Source organism: Triplophysa dalaica, chromosome 13 (genome assembly GCF_015846415.1).
Source record: "Triplophysa dalaica isolate WHDGS20190420 chromosome 13, ASM1584641v1, whole genome shotgun sequence".
Taxonomy (NCBI): Eukaryota; Metazoa; Chordata; class Actinopteri; order Cypriniformes; family Nemacheilidae; genus Triplophysa; species Triplophysa dalaica.
In genome coordinates, this window is record NC_079554.1 from 16,209,878 (window position 1) to 16,222,903 (window position 13,026).

A 13,026-nucleotide genomic window follows, 5' to 3' on the forward strand; every position below is an offset into this window, starting at 1 on the left:
GTATTTGAATCTGACATTTGCTAACACTTACTTGGATATAGTACTTGTAATAACTAGCCACAGTCTATTGAGTTGTACCTTCCATATCCATTGTAAAAATGAACATACCATGACAACCAACTGAAGGAAATTTACAAAACAGATTGTAACCAACACAATGAAAAGAATGAACAAGGCTTGGAAGAAGGTTACAAATGTCCCCTAATAAAGCCTATACAGGAATGTTGTGTAGTTGCCATGTGAATGGCCAGAGTGGTGAGATATAACTCTCTCTGTTGTTGTTTCTAGACTTGCCATTCTGTGCCGTCTGTGCACATTTTTCAGCCCGGTAATGACGCACCCAACAATGCTTTGTTTGGCAGTGACCACAGAGCACATGGGCCACTGGTTAATGAAGCATGGCAACACTGGCTGAAAAAAGCGGGCAGCACAGGGAGCCTTGTGGCACCCCCTCGATCTATACACTGTGTGAAGAGATTCCCTTACAAGTGTTCTGACTTTGATTAATACTGTACACCAAAACACTATTTTTGCGAGTTCTTTAGGTAAGCAGATTACAATAAATTAAACAAGACAGGAAAACAGGAAAGTATCACAGTGGACTTTTAAATGTCCATCCATCCATCCATTTTCTACCGCTTATCCGAACTACCTCGGGTCACGGGGAGCCTGCGCCTATCTCAGGAGTCTTCGGGCATCAAGGCAGGATACACCCTGGATGGAGTGCCAACCCATCGCAGGGCACACACACACACTCACGCACTCACACCCTACGGACAATTTTTCCAGAGATGCCAATCAACCTACCATGCATGTCTTTGGACCAGGGGAGGAAACCGGAGTACCCGGAGGAAACCCCCGAGGCACGGGGAGAACATGCAAACTCCACACACACAAGTCGGAACTTTTAAATGTAAAATTGCATAAATGTTTTAATAGCCAGTGTCAGCCAGTGCTATGGTTATAAACCGTAATGAATAGTTACTTATGAATAAAACATTATGGTTAGTCAATTATACCTAAAAGGTACTCATTGAAGTCTGTAATGAAAATGACTTATTAAAGTGAATTAAGCAAAGAGCAACAGATTTATTTTGGGGGTTTTGTTTATTGTTTTTAGCTTTCCTGTTGCTCAGTGGTAATAGCATGGCACTAACAACGGCAAGTTTGTGGGTTCGATCCCAGGGGATTGCACATACTTAGAAACAAAATGTATAGGATAATGCAATGTAAGTCTATTTGGATAAAAGCGTCTGCCAAATGAATAAATGTAAAGGCATTGTATTTGCATTTATGTTAAAAAATGAATTATTAAAGTGAAACCAAAAATAAACATTGTTTTTCATTAAACTATAAATGTCAACACTGAACCATTGGTGGTTACATTGGCAGATGGGGTGGGGCTTTATAAACAACAACAAATTTCACAAACTCTATCTAGCAAGGTAATGACATCCTTAACCAGTTGCTGTTTTTATCTTATGTCCAAACCCCTATCTTTCTTTCTCTGTATAAAAATTGCAATGCGTAACACTGCTTATCTGTATACATACAAACACGCACATAAACAAAACAGACTATCAATCTGTTTATGAATTCCCACTGTCTCCTCTGCCATTTACTCGGAAGGATTTAGACAGGAGACGGCTGGCAGGGAGGTGAAGAGAGGGGCAGCCTCCGTCTCCAGGGCAACCAGGAAACAGTGTTACATAACCTGGATGTGATGAAGGGAAAAAGAGATGTGGTGATTTACAGTGTTAGTGGGGAAGGTTGGACTTTCAAGTTGTGATGTAAAAGGAAGGATATTATATGATTACTCTTTGACTAATCAAGTTAAGCAAATTGGTGACACTGACCATGTGAACAATGAAACTTTACAGTAGTGTTGAAAAGTAGCAATGCCTGTAGAGGCCTGCAAAGTACATAAAGGGTCAATAACCCATTTTTATTTGTATTTTGATGTAGAGGGCAAAAATATGTTGGCCCAAAATTCCAAGCTGCAATTCCCAGTAGTGAGCATTGTTTTCCTAAAATTTCTGACAATTCCATAGCTAAAAGACGTTTCTAAACAATCACCTAAATTGTTATGCTGATAATAAAAAAAGTGGAATAAAATAGAGTAAATAGTAAATAGACTTTTGGACCGAACCATATCCTTATAAGCTTTAATCTTCCTTTAATCTTGATTTAACATGCGTTCCCAAAACAAGTACCTTCTTCGGACACAGAACATTCCGGGTGCTGACTGGCCATGTTTGTTTGTCCATCTCCTGTCTTAGACTGGAATGTCAAACAGGAACACAGCGTATGTGGGAACGGCGCTCAATGACCCTGTATCCAATGAAAGATGTTTGTTCTCAGACACCAGAATCACACCATATGTGACAACAAGCGGTGAAGAAACCTGGGAAAAAAATATGTTTCCGTCCTATTACTCAACATTTTTTTTTATAATGTCATTCACTTTATGTTTTGTCTCCCTAAAGCCAACTTATCAAACTTAAATATTGTGCACAATAATGATCTATGCTGCATGAATGCCTATATCCTTCCCTCTCTAGATACAGTATATAAGAGTGAATACTGAGTGTTTGCACAAGGCATGAAAATCTTTAACAAATAACTTTAAGGGGTTGATTAGAGTCACATGATTCTAATGTAAGAGGAACTAGTCAAAGTCAGTTTTTGTGTTGGCTCACTGATGACAAACAGTGCTTCTGTGAGTCTTTGCTTAAAAAAACAAGTACAGTAGAAAGGTTGCGTGTATCTAGATCAAACCTCACAGTTTGAAACATTTAGAATAAAAAGTAGATGATAATAAAAAATGTATGATGTCTCAATACCTCACCGACTCCAAACTACTGGCAGGTTTGAAGAGGGAGAGAGTGTGTAGTTGAGTTGGTGCAGACCCATCTGACAGCACTGTATGGCTGGAATATAAACAACAGGTTGAGATTTTCTCATCTTGAATCGGCTTGATGTTTAATAAAACAACTCAGAGCTCAACTCAGAGGACCGGCATTGATTACCTTAACTTCTATTCACCTCTGTTGTCCTAAAATTACTTCTATTGGTATCTTTGAGGCAGTTTCTCTTTTTGCTAAAGGGCAATTCAAGCATTATGGATGTGACATTTTGCGTTATGGATGTGACATAAAAATGCTCAGAGAATGAATTTGTAACGATATTGAACCATCTGTATATATTTTACTGAACCGTTGTTGATAGAGTCTAAACATCAAAAAATGTCCGTCTATGAAAGAAAATTCTATTTAAAAAAAAGGGAAATAAACATGCATAACGGATGTGCCAAAAAAAGGACGCGTTTTTTTGGAGAAGATAAACTTTGTAGGATTTCTGTAAAATAAAATGCACAATCCTGAAGCAATAATGCCCAATGAATTGAGAAGGCATCTGCCTCTTTGTAGAACATAAAATAGTTACTTTATATTCATTTTCACGTGTCCATTTATGAGAAATATGTAGCATTATGGATATGACAATCCTGAAAATGATGCATACCCGACTATGAAAAATCATAAAAAAAATGCTTTAAAAATTTGAAGCAAGATCTCACATGGGTATTTGTACACCAAGTATTAAAATCGTTGCTGTTACCATAGTAAAAACCACTGGTAAAAACTTCATATTTTCGTGTTAATGTTGATATTTTCACGGAATTGCCCTAAAGCTTCTTTACAAGAGTTGTCTCTCTCTCTTCCTGCCTTTCCACTTCAGATGCAATCCACTTCATCAGTCTCAGGTCATTCAGTGAAAGAAGAACATAGTTATATCTCTGTGTACTAATACTTCTAGTTTCAAGAAACATAATTGAGTCCTGTTTTAATATTTTTGAAAAACAAACCCAACAGTATCCTTGTGTGTGTGTATTAATGCATTAGTGTATTTATTGTGACCTGTTTCTCTACCTATTCAGAGTGTGAGCAGCAGCCAGTATGTGGAATGATATGGCACGATAATGCAAATTTATTTTTCTTGTGAATTAATGGAACTAAACAGTGATTGAAATGGAATTGAAAAAAAGAACAATTACCCTGTCTGTCATTAGTCAGGTAAACTGGTAGCTCCGCCCCCAACTGACACCATTGATTGAGCTTGTTTTGGGCTAGGCAACAGAACCACAGTGTTTACACTTTCAGTGGTATCAATAGCTGGCTTGAACTGGGAAACAAACAAACCAACAAGGCAACCAACCATTGTCAACATCTAAATGTGCCCCCAAAACACATTTCAATTTGTCTGAAGGACTTTTACTGTGTCCCAAATGACATACTATGCACTATGGCCTTAAACTATGCACTATGCACTCAACCATGTAGTGTATGAATTTTAGAAGAGTAGTATACTCCCAAATGGAAGTTTAATACTAACCGGAAGTATATCGGTTTCCCAGACGAGCACAAATGACGTCAATCACACGGCACAATGCATGTGAATAAAAATCAATTTGTGCATTGTACTTTTAATGTAGTTTTCATGTGTTTTGCCCGGCAATACTTTATTCATCATGAGATTGAAGCGTTATCACTCTTAAGGAGAGTTTTGCTCGAGCAGCATCTGACAGCCCCGCCTCCCTTCCGCTGTGTAACCGAAACTGCGACCGTTGAGTGGGTAAAGTGTTCATAGTTTCACAATTCATATTTTATGTTGAAAAAGTGCATCATCCGGGTACTTAAAGTGCACTTCTTTTTTGAGAATTATTAATGTGAATGCACTACTCACACTATTTATACTACAAAATGGCGTAGAATAGTGCATAAGTGCCCGATTTCATGACTTCATCACCCACTTCCTGTCTTGTCCTTTCCGTTTCATGTAATCAAGCTCTAAACTGCTACATCTGTGCTAGATCATTTAGATGGCACTGCTTTCACGCAGAAGGGATAAACCGACAAGCCATCACTTACATACAAATCTCCCATCTATGAAATACCTAGAGTTCAGACAGAACGAGGTAAACGTCCTCTAAGCCTTGAAGAAGGTGGTTCTTATCACTGTGGTGGAAATCTAATGCCTGCTTGGCATGAGTAATAATAAGTGATATCATAATGGCACCTTCACGTGTATGTGGTCAGGGAAAGGGTATAAAGATGAGGAGACGTTCACATATTACTCAAACAGCAACAGATAACACCTATAGCAGCATTCTGTTCGACCAAATGCAAGCTGAATTCACATTCACTTATGTGAACTTCCTCTGGGTTCCAAGAAATGTGGCGTGTTTTTGCAACACAGAGTCTGAAGGTAGACATAACAAAAGCACTATGTGGTTTAATATGTTTGTTATTTTATAAAACTGCAGATTTGGCTTAATCATGATCAAGGTCATTCGCTGTTTTAAATTCTGCGAATTTTGAATAAATTGCAAAATGTCTTTCTAGAGCATATAAGATATTACATTTTAAGATATTTGTTTATATTTACTATTCAAGATTCCGATTATTGACAAAAAACACATTTAAGGGATTATGATATTTTTCTTGTGTCACCAAATGCCAAATGATTCTGATTAGGGACTTTAATTGTTACCTAAAAAAGTCAAAAGAAATATCTGAAAACAGAATCTTCAAAAATGAGTACCGCATGAAACAAAAACATTTGAAAAACAAAAACATATTTGAAATTAAGAACTAATCTGAAAAATGCATAACTATAATTTGGTGAAAAAAAATGATTGGTATAGCCAGTGCCTCATATCTGAGGCATGATCACAAGAACAAGATTACTTTGTTCATATTTTGGTCTGCCATATTAAAGCGAGCCAAAGCATGTCTGTCCCCAAGCGACATTCCCATATCACAAAAAACAAAAAGCATTTGTGTTAGTGTGAGGTTTACATTATTTGACTATGCTTACATATGCCTAATTCAAGACAGATTTGAATGGAAACTGTTTTTTAAGTGTACATGTGCTCAAGTGTTTAAAGAAGAATGGTGAAAAGTATAATAACATATTTGTTTAAAAAAAGTTGACATTTGATGAAGGACAGGCACTTTAGATAGAAAAGCCATGAGCCTGTGTCTTTAGAGAGATTTGCCTATCCAAACAAGACTTTCCATTGAGAGAGAGAAAGAAAGAGTGTTGACGTGATGAGACGATGTTGAAATGATCGGGCCTGCTTAGCTCATCTAAAATTCATATTAGAGGCGATAACAGCACATTGATTGCCAATAAAGCCTGTTTGCCCCAACTGAGCATTTGCAGACAATTAACACACAAATACTCATTATCTTCTCAAAGCAACATACCACATACGCAAATACTTATCTTACGATATCATAAAAATGATAATAAAAGAAAATCTAAATAGGTTACTGGACATTGAGTTTGTATAGAGCAAATAATCTGATCATACATGGGAGGATATAATCTCATTCTGATATCTGATACCTCCCTCCACAATACGCAGTACATTTACAAATGTCAGAATGCTCCATTCTCCTAGTCCCCTAAAAACACAAAAACACAACGCTTTACATATTCACAGACTTTACGCAAATGTGAACAGGCTTTTCCATTGCTCAATAAGTTCCACGGCACTCATCCAATGAAAGAATGTTTGACCAAACCATGTTGGCCTCTTGCCATCACTTCACATTACCATCAACCTCATGGCTTTCCTGGCTTGACAGAAGATATTAGTGGTTAACATGACTGGTAAAAAGTACTGGTTAAAAGTTAAACTCTATATTGACATGGTGCCTTCTATTTCTTTTGGATTTGGATCAGTCATATGCTCACATGTAGCGCGGTTGACTTGGAGATGACCTAAACCGGGTCATTTTCATTCATACACTGTAAAATTATAGTTGGGTCAACTAAAGAAAATATAACCTGGATGTTACACCGAGTTACACTGTTAAATATTATTTGTTTTTTGTTGGTTTAACTTAAAAAATATGTAGAAAAATAACCGGATTGCCTTAAAATTTGAGTTAATTCAACTTAAAAATATCAGTCAACTAAACATTAACAAGTTAAATACTATTTAAAAATTATTTTATTTTATGTTTGGCGTTTATTCGACAGACAGTGATTTTGGAGAGGACAGGAAGCAAAGTGGATGAGAGAGAGGGGGTGTGGTCGGGGAAAAGACCACGAGCTGGGATTCGAACTCGGGTCGCAGCTGCGCCATATGTCGGAGCACGAACCACTCGACCATCGGCTCTGACAATATTTAATTTTTTTTTTACAAAAAAAACGAATAATATGTATGTGTGATTTTACTCTAGCTTTATAGAACCATTACATGTTTGCTATTTAAAGTTTACATTATTGTAACTTTATATGACCAGATGATATTGGTGGGTCATGCATGAAGGCCCCAAATTTTATGTAACAACAAAATGGTCATACATTTTATTATCATAAAAAAATGACTGTACATTTTTGTAAATTTTAGAAACAAGTAAAATAACAAATATCAAACACATACATTGAAGGATAGGCACATATGGTACAGGTCCTCCCCCTGTAGTGTCCCGGGTCCAATTGCAAAAACCCAGTAGGCTACTAAAACTTTTATGCTATTAACAACAACTCACAACGATTTAACAACAACCTGACAACCACCCACAACATCCTGCCATCGAGTTCTGTGCAATATCCACATACGAGTTGTCATACAGATGTTTATTCACAAAGGTGTGTGGGTAAATGGGCATCTCTAGCCTGCATAATGACAATAAAGAGAAGAATATACGCTCTTGAGCGTAGCCTCGCTCTTCATTAGCATTCAGGGCCCTCGAGAAGCTATGTTATTATTTCCCTTTCTATTTTCAACACACTAACTAGTCCTACTCAGGGAAAACTGTCCGCAGCCTAATTCACAGGCTCTCATTCTTAGAGAAGGTTCAGGAAGAGGACTCAGTAGAGATGAGAAGACGAGGTGGTGAAAGCGCTTTGAGAGATGCATAGTTTAACTGGGACAACAGAAAATGATTCTGGGAATATTTAAAAATTCAGGTTTAAATTGCCTCATTAGGTAGCATATGCAATAGTCTGCCTGCTTTTTTACTGTCTCTCTCGCTCTCTCTATGTCTATCTCACTTTGTGATCTCATGTACATTTTGCTCAAACTATTAAACTGCTACAATTTTAATTGACCAATTTCCACTATTGCCATATTTCAGCATTGTAAAATGAACAATGACACACTGTGATGACTTAAATTTAATAAAATCTGTGTCAATTAAACAATCTATGAATCCCACTGAATACGGTATATGCTAGGCAAATGCAGTCCAGATGATGGAATGCTGATCTAAGGTCAGAACCACATTTGTGAGAGTATTTCCTGTGTTCTTCCACATGTGGCATCCCAAATTACATAACCACTCACCACATAATCTTTCTTACCCCAATCTCTCGACCTATGCACATGGAGAGTATTGGCTGTCTTGGGTAACTAGCAGTGACTCAAGACAGGTTACCTAATTATTATTGAGTATTGATTTATTTGGTTAATACCATGTTGCATAACTGACTGATCACAAGTCACAAGACAAAGACAGATATAAAACAAATCTGATCAGCAAATCCTGCAATCACATCACATGTAAACCGAGTGAATACCAACTGATATACCCACTGATCGATGTAAATGACTGGATGGCTCATGACGTCATTACACTGTTGGTATGCTCAAACATTCTTTTAAGTGAATAGGGAGTTATCATATATTAATGATAAAACAGTCACCAAACATCATAAGTGACAAATAATTTGAACAAACATGTTAACTAAAAGCATATCACACGCCTAATACGTTGAAAAACAGGTTACTTTAGATTGTCATTTGACTCCAAGTCAATGTCAGTTGGGCATACCAAGATGGCCGTGTGATCGCTTCTGGTGGCTTCACCTCCTGCCGTATAGATCAGTGGATATACAGTACCACATTAACCACAAAAGGACCTTTTTTACATGATGTCACACATCTTCCATTCTGCCGCAAAACAGTATATTGTTACTTCCGCTAGAACCTTAGAATGGAGTTGAAACTATTGAGCTGTGAGAAAAACTGTTCCATTGGAGTCAACGAAGAAGACGTGACTCGAAGTTCTTCTTCTTGTTTGTTAGAAGACGGATGGTGGAAGTTAAGTGCATCATTGTAAAAAAGGGCCTATGGGGGCCTATAGTGTCAGTTTGGGCTCAACAGTTGGTTCAACTTGGAGCACAGACAATGAAAAAGACCAGAAATCTGAACTCACCATTGAGATGAAATGACGAGTTTGGTTCCAAAATGAGAAAAAAATGAAATCAGGTTTTATTATGTTTCATGTTTTTATTGTGTTAGTTAGCAGTATTTTTTTAGTTATTATGGCTTAAAGTAATAATAAAACCAACTTCAGTTTGATTGACATTAATTGGAATGCACAATAAAAAAAAAAACTCTTCAAATACTTCAATAAAATGTCTATTTTTATGAGAGTGAAGACTGTGATGTGAAGTTAATTTAGTGCAGTGTACTAACTGGTCATGCCTGTGTGTTTTTTCTCAACAACAACCAGACTGGTCTGGTGAAGTAAACACATTGCTCAAGGCCAAGAAATGACCAAGTAACATAGTGTGCGAGTAAATTTCTGAACCACTTACCACAGAAAACGGTCCTGGTTAGGGTAGGGGGTTTGGCTTCGTTGAGGGATCCAAGGGCATCTGGCCAACCAAGAGCAACTGAGAACATGATAAACTACGGAAAAGAACAGATGAAAAATGTGTTTGAGAGACAGAGATTTTAAAATCTTTTATGGTAGCTGTATCATCTCAGACCTTTCCTCTATTTCTTTTTTTTGTAAAATCAGCATCATTACAAATACATACTGCTACAGAGGGAGACTCACACTCACACATTCATACAGCATGCACACATAAACAGACTTGTGCACAGTATGGTTTACTGCATTCTTGAGACAGTCACAGTGCAGTCCAATCAGCAGCCGTTGAACACGGTTACTACTTTGATAAACATCACATCTGTCAACATGTTTCTTTTTTAAACTAACTTTTTTCACAATTTTAATGCATGGTGGTAATGTTAACAACAGTGTTTTAATAAAACTGATTTCCAGTTGATGTGTTTAAATAAAATAGGTGTAATTTGTCATGAACAATGCAGAGGTAAACTACATGTAAACGTACAGTATTGTACACAAACCTAGACTCAAACACATGCCATGACACAAAAACATAAAGTGTCAGACCTTGCATCAGAATAATACTCTTTAGTTCTCACAATGTCTCATGTAAAATATACTTTATAATATATAAACAAATATGATTAACAAAAACAAACATTTTTTAGCAATGAACATGCTTAAGGTTCTAATGTGTGTTATTTAGCACCATATACCAGTGAGGCGAATTGCATCCAGTGGCTCACTCCACCCCTTCCTTTCAAAGCACTATACAGCAGCTGACAGAGAACTAAGATGTCATAACGTTTTACTTTCTTGCTGAAGGAGATAACGAAATGCATTCTTAAGAGCAGTTATTCCATTTAGGGCTGTAGAAACAACATGATGAATTCCATGCAAGGGTGCCCACGGTGTATGTTGATAGTAGTAGTAAAGATAATAAAAGCATAATGCTTCATTATGTAGCGTCTTTTACACATAGACATAGTTATGTATATTATATTGCATTTCTGTTAATAGATCCTCCCAAAATGTACACATTGCATTACATTTTTTGTACATCTTTGTACACATTTTGTGTTTACAGGACGAGTGTTGTTTAAGTCTTGTCTACAGAGTTTTTACACAGTACATTGTAAATAATTAATGTACAATAAATAATTTTTATATTTTCAAATTGTGACATTTAACTGTAAATGTGTCAAGATATAGCAGTTGCTGGTGAATTAATGGGCTGCAAGGTCAAAGCTAGCAGTGGCAATGACTGCAAATCTAATAAGCTATTTTAAGGTATAAAATAACATAACTGGGACAGTTATAGCTGATTTCTGTTATTGTATAATTATTTGGTGTTGTTTTGAATCTTCCCATGACAATAACAGTGCAGTTGACAAACGTATACAATAAGTAATGAGGTGAATATAATGCTGGCTATAAGACTTGGCAGGCATGGATATTATTACAGTAAAGTCTACAGAGAATTATGAGGTAGGAGAGATATTCAAAACATGTTATGAACTACTTTAATGTCCACAGGGATGTAACAGACAAAGATGAGGTCTTCACAGCATCCTGGAAACATGTATTGTTCAATTTAAAACATAATGCCAAACGATGACTGCAGGTTATGATTATGATGTATATACATGCAGGACATAGCAAGACAGGCATACTGTAGTATAATCTAGATAAGGTGTACATGAGCATAAATATATTTGTGACCGCACTTGTACTTACAGTATTGTAAGTAAGGACTTGTATTATACATAGTCATACCCGTTTCATTTGGCCGAACCAAGGTTTGGGTTCTTTTCAGTCCTGTGCATATTCAAATCTCCAGACAAAAACATTCCCCTGGCACCTCGTGTGTTAGTTGCAGTTGTGAGATTCGTACTCTCACCTGAAATATTAATACTAGTGCTGCCGGAACACATCCCTGCCAGTAGACTGAGCCTGAGGATTTCAGACAAGCTAACTACACAAATACCCACACAACCACACAATGTGATTAAATGATCTAATTTTGCACGAGGCATCAGACTGGCCGTGTATCTCTTTGATGGGACAAGAACAAGATGATGGGTCAAACCTGGCAGCAAATCTCATAAGGCTCCAGAGAGCGTTACATATGTGATCCGTCTGAACTGTCTAAACGTTTCATTTAACATCAAGAGGATGAGAAATGTAATACTAGAAATACATTTTTGCTATTTCGTTCAGACAATAATCTCTAATTTGGTATTTTAAATATATCCCACCAGTATTTATCACTATGCATGCTAAAACAATTTCAGCAATACTGTAGTTTGGTTGTCACAGTACAAATTAATGTCTCTAATCACCAAAGAAATCTTAAAAAAAAAAAAAAATTAGTGAGATCATGGGTTATACAATGTGAAACGGTTTTATTTTGGAAAAATGAGCGGGCGTGTTGCTTAGGAATGGCTCAACACTTCAACCATTCAACCATTCACAAATTGCAGTAATTACACCACAACAAAGAGAACTAGCACCAATTCTGCCCCCCTGGACGGACACTGATCTGCCCCCCTAATAGGGCCACAATACCTCCACATGTAAAAAGGATCTAGTTTAATCCAATCCTTCAGTTATGCATACAAAATTTGTTTTTGGAATACCTGATCCATGTCGACAATTGCTTGTCGGTTCAGTTGTTGCGAGGGATTTGCTCACAATGGTCTGGATGTTTCTAGAGGCCCTTTACCGTTGTTATGCGGTGAGTGAATTACACTCGCTGGCGGTTTCAGAATGGGCATCTTAGCACTGTCCTGTTCTTATGTGTCTATAGTTGTGGTTGTGATCCATTAATCCAATTGAGATTTACAACCTGATGTGCACTAAACCTTCCCTGTGCAGGAGAGAGAGAGGTCAATGAGGGATTTTTGGCTCTGACATCACACATCCCTGCATCACAGGAAGAGCTTTACTTCCTATATTCAATTTATTGAAGTTAGTCTTTGTGTTATGATGGATACAGTGTTCTTTAATTTTGATAAAAGGGGTGCAATATTATATGAGATGGTTATGTACAATAACATTATAAAGACATGTAGTAGTGTGTTTTGGGGCTTATTCCAGTAGTGTGTAATGACGTTTTGGTTTTCATTCAACAGATGACATTGCACCAAGTAAATCCAACACGAGGCGCACAGAGACGTCATAGTTTCCATTAAAACCAATACAAATCTCAATGTATACATTACAATTCCTGTGATGGTTTCGTTAACTAAAAGCTGAAATAACTGTATTTATAATTAACTAAAAGCTGAAATAACTGTAGTTATAATTACCGGCGATCAAATCACAGAAGAAAGAAGAAAATTGTAAAAATGTACCGCCATGATATTTG

General features: G+C 36.9%; 1 long non-coding RNA gene across 1 annotated transcript; it reads right to left on the reverse strand.

Moving 5' to 3' along the window:
- Positions 1-931: 931 nt before the first annotated feature.
- On the reverse strand, positions 932-12,514 carry LOC130434183 (uncharacterized). Its single transcript, XR_008908661.1, has 5 exons — positions 12,296-12,514; positions 9,619-9,712; positions 2,844-2,930; positions 2,214-2,404; positions 932-1,714 (listed from the first exon to the last, which is right to left on the reverse strand). It is a non-coding gene; the product is annotated as an uncharacterized LOC130434183 (long non-coding RNA).
- Positions 12,515-13,026: the final 512 nt, after the last annotated feature.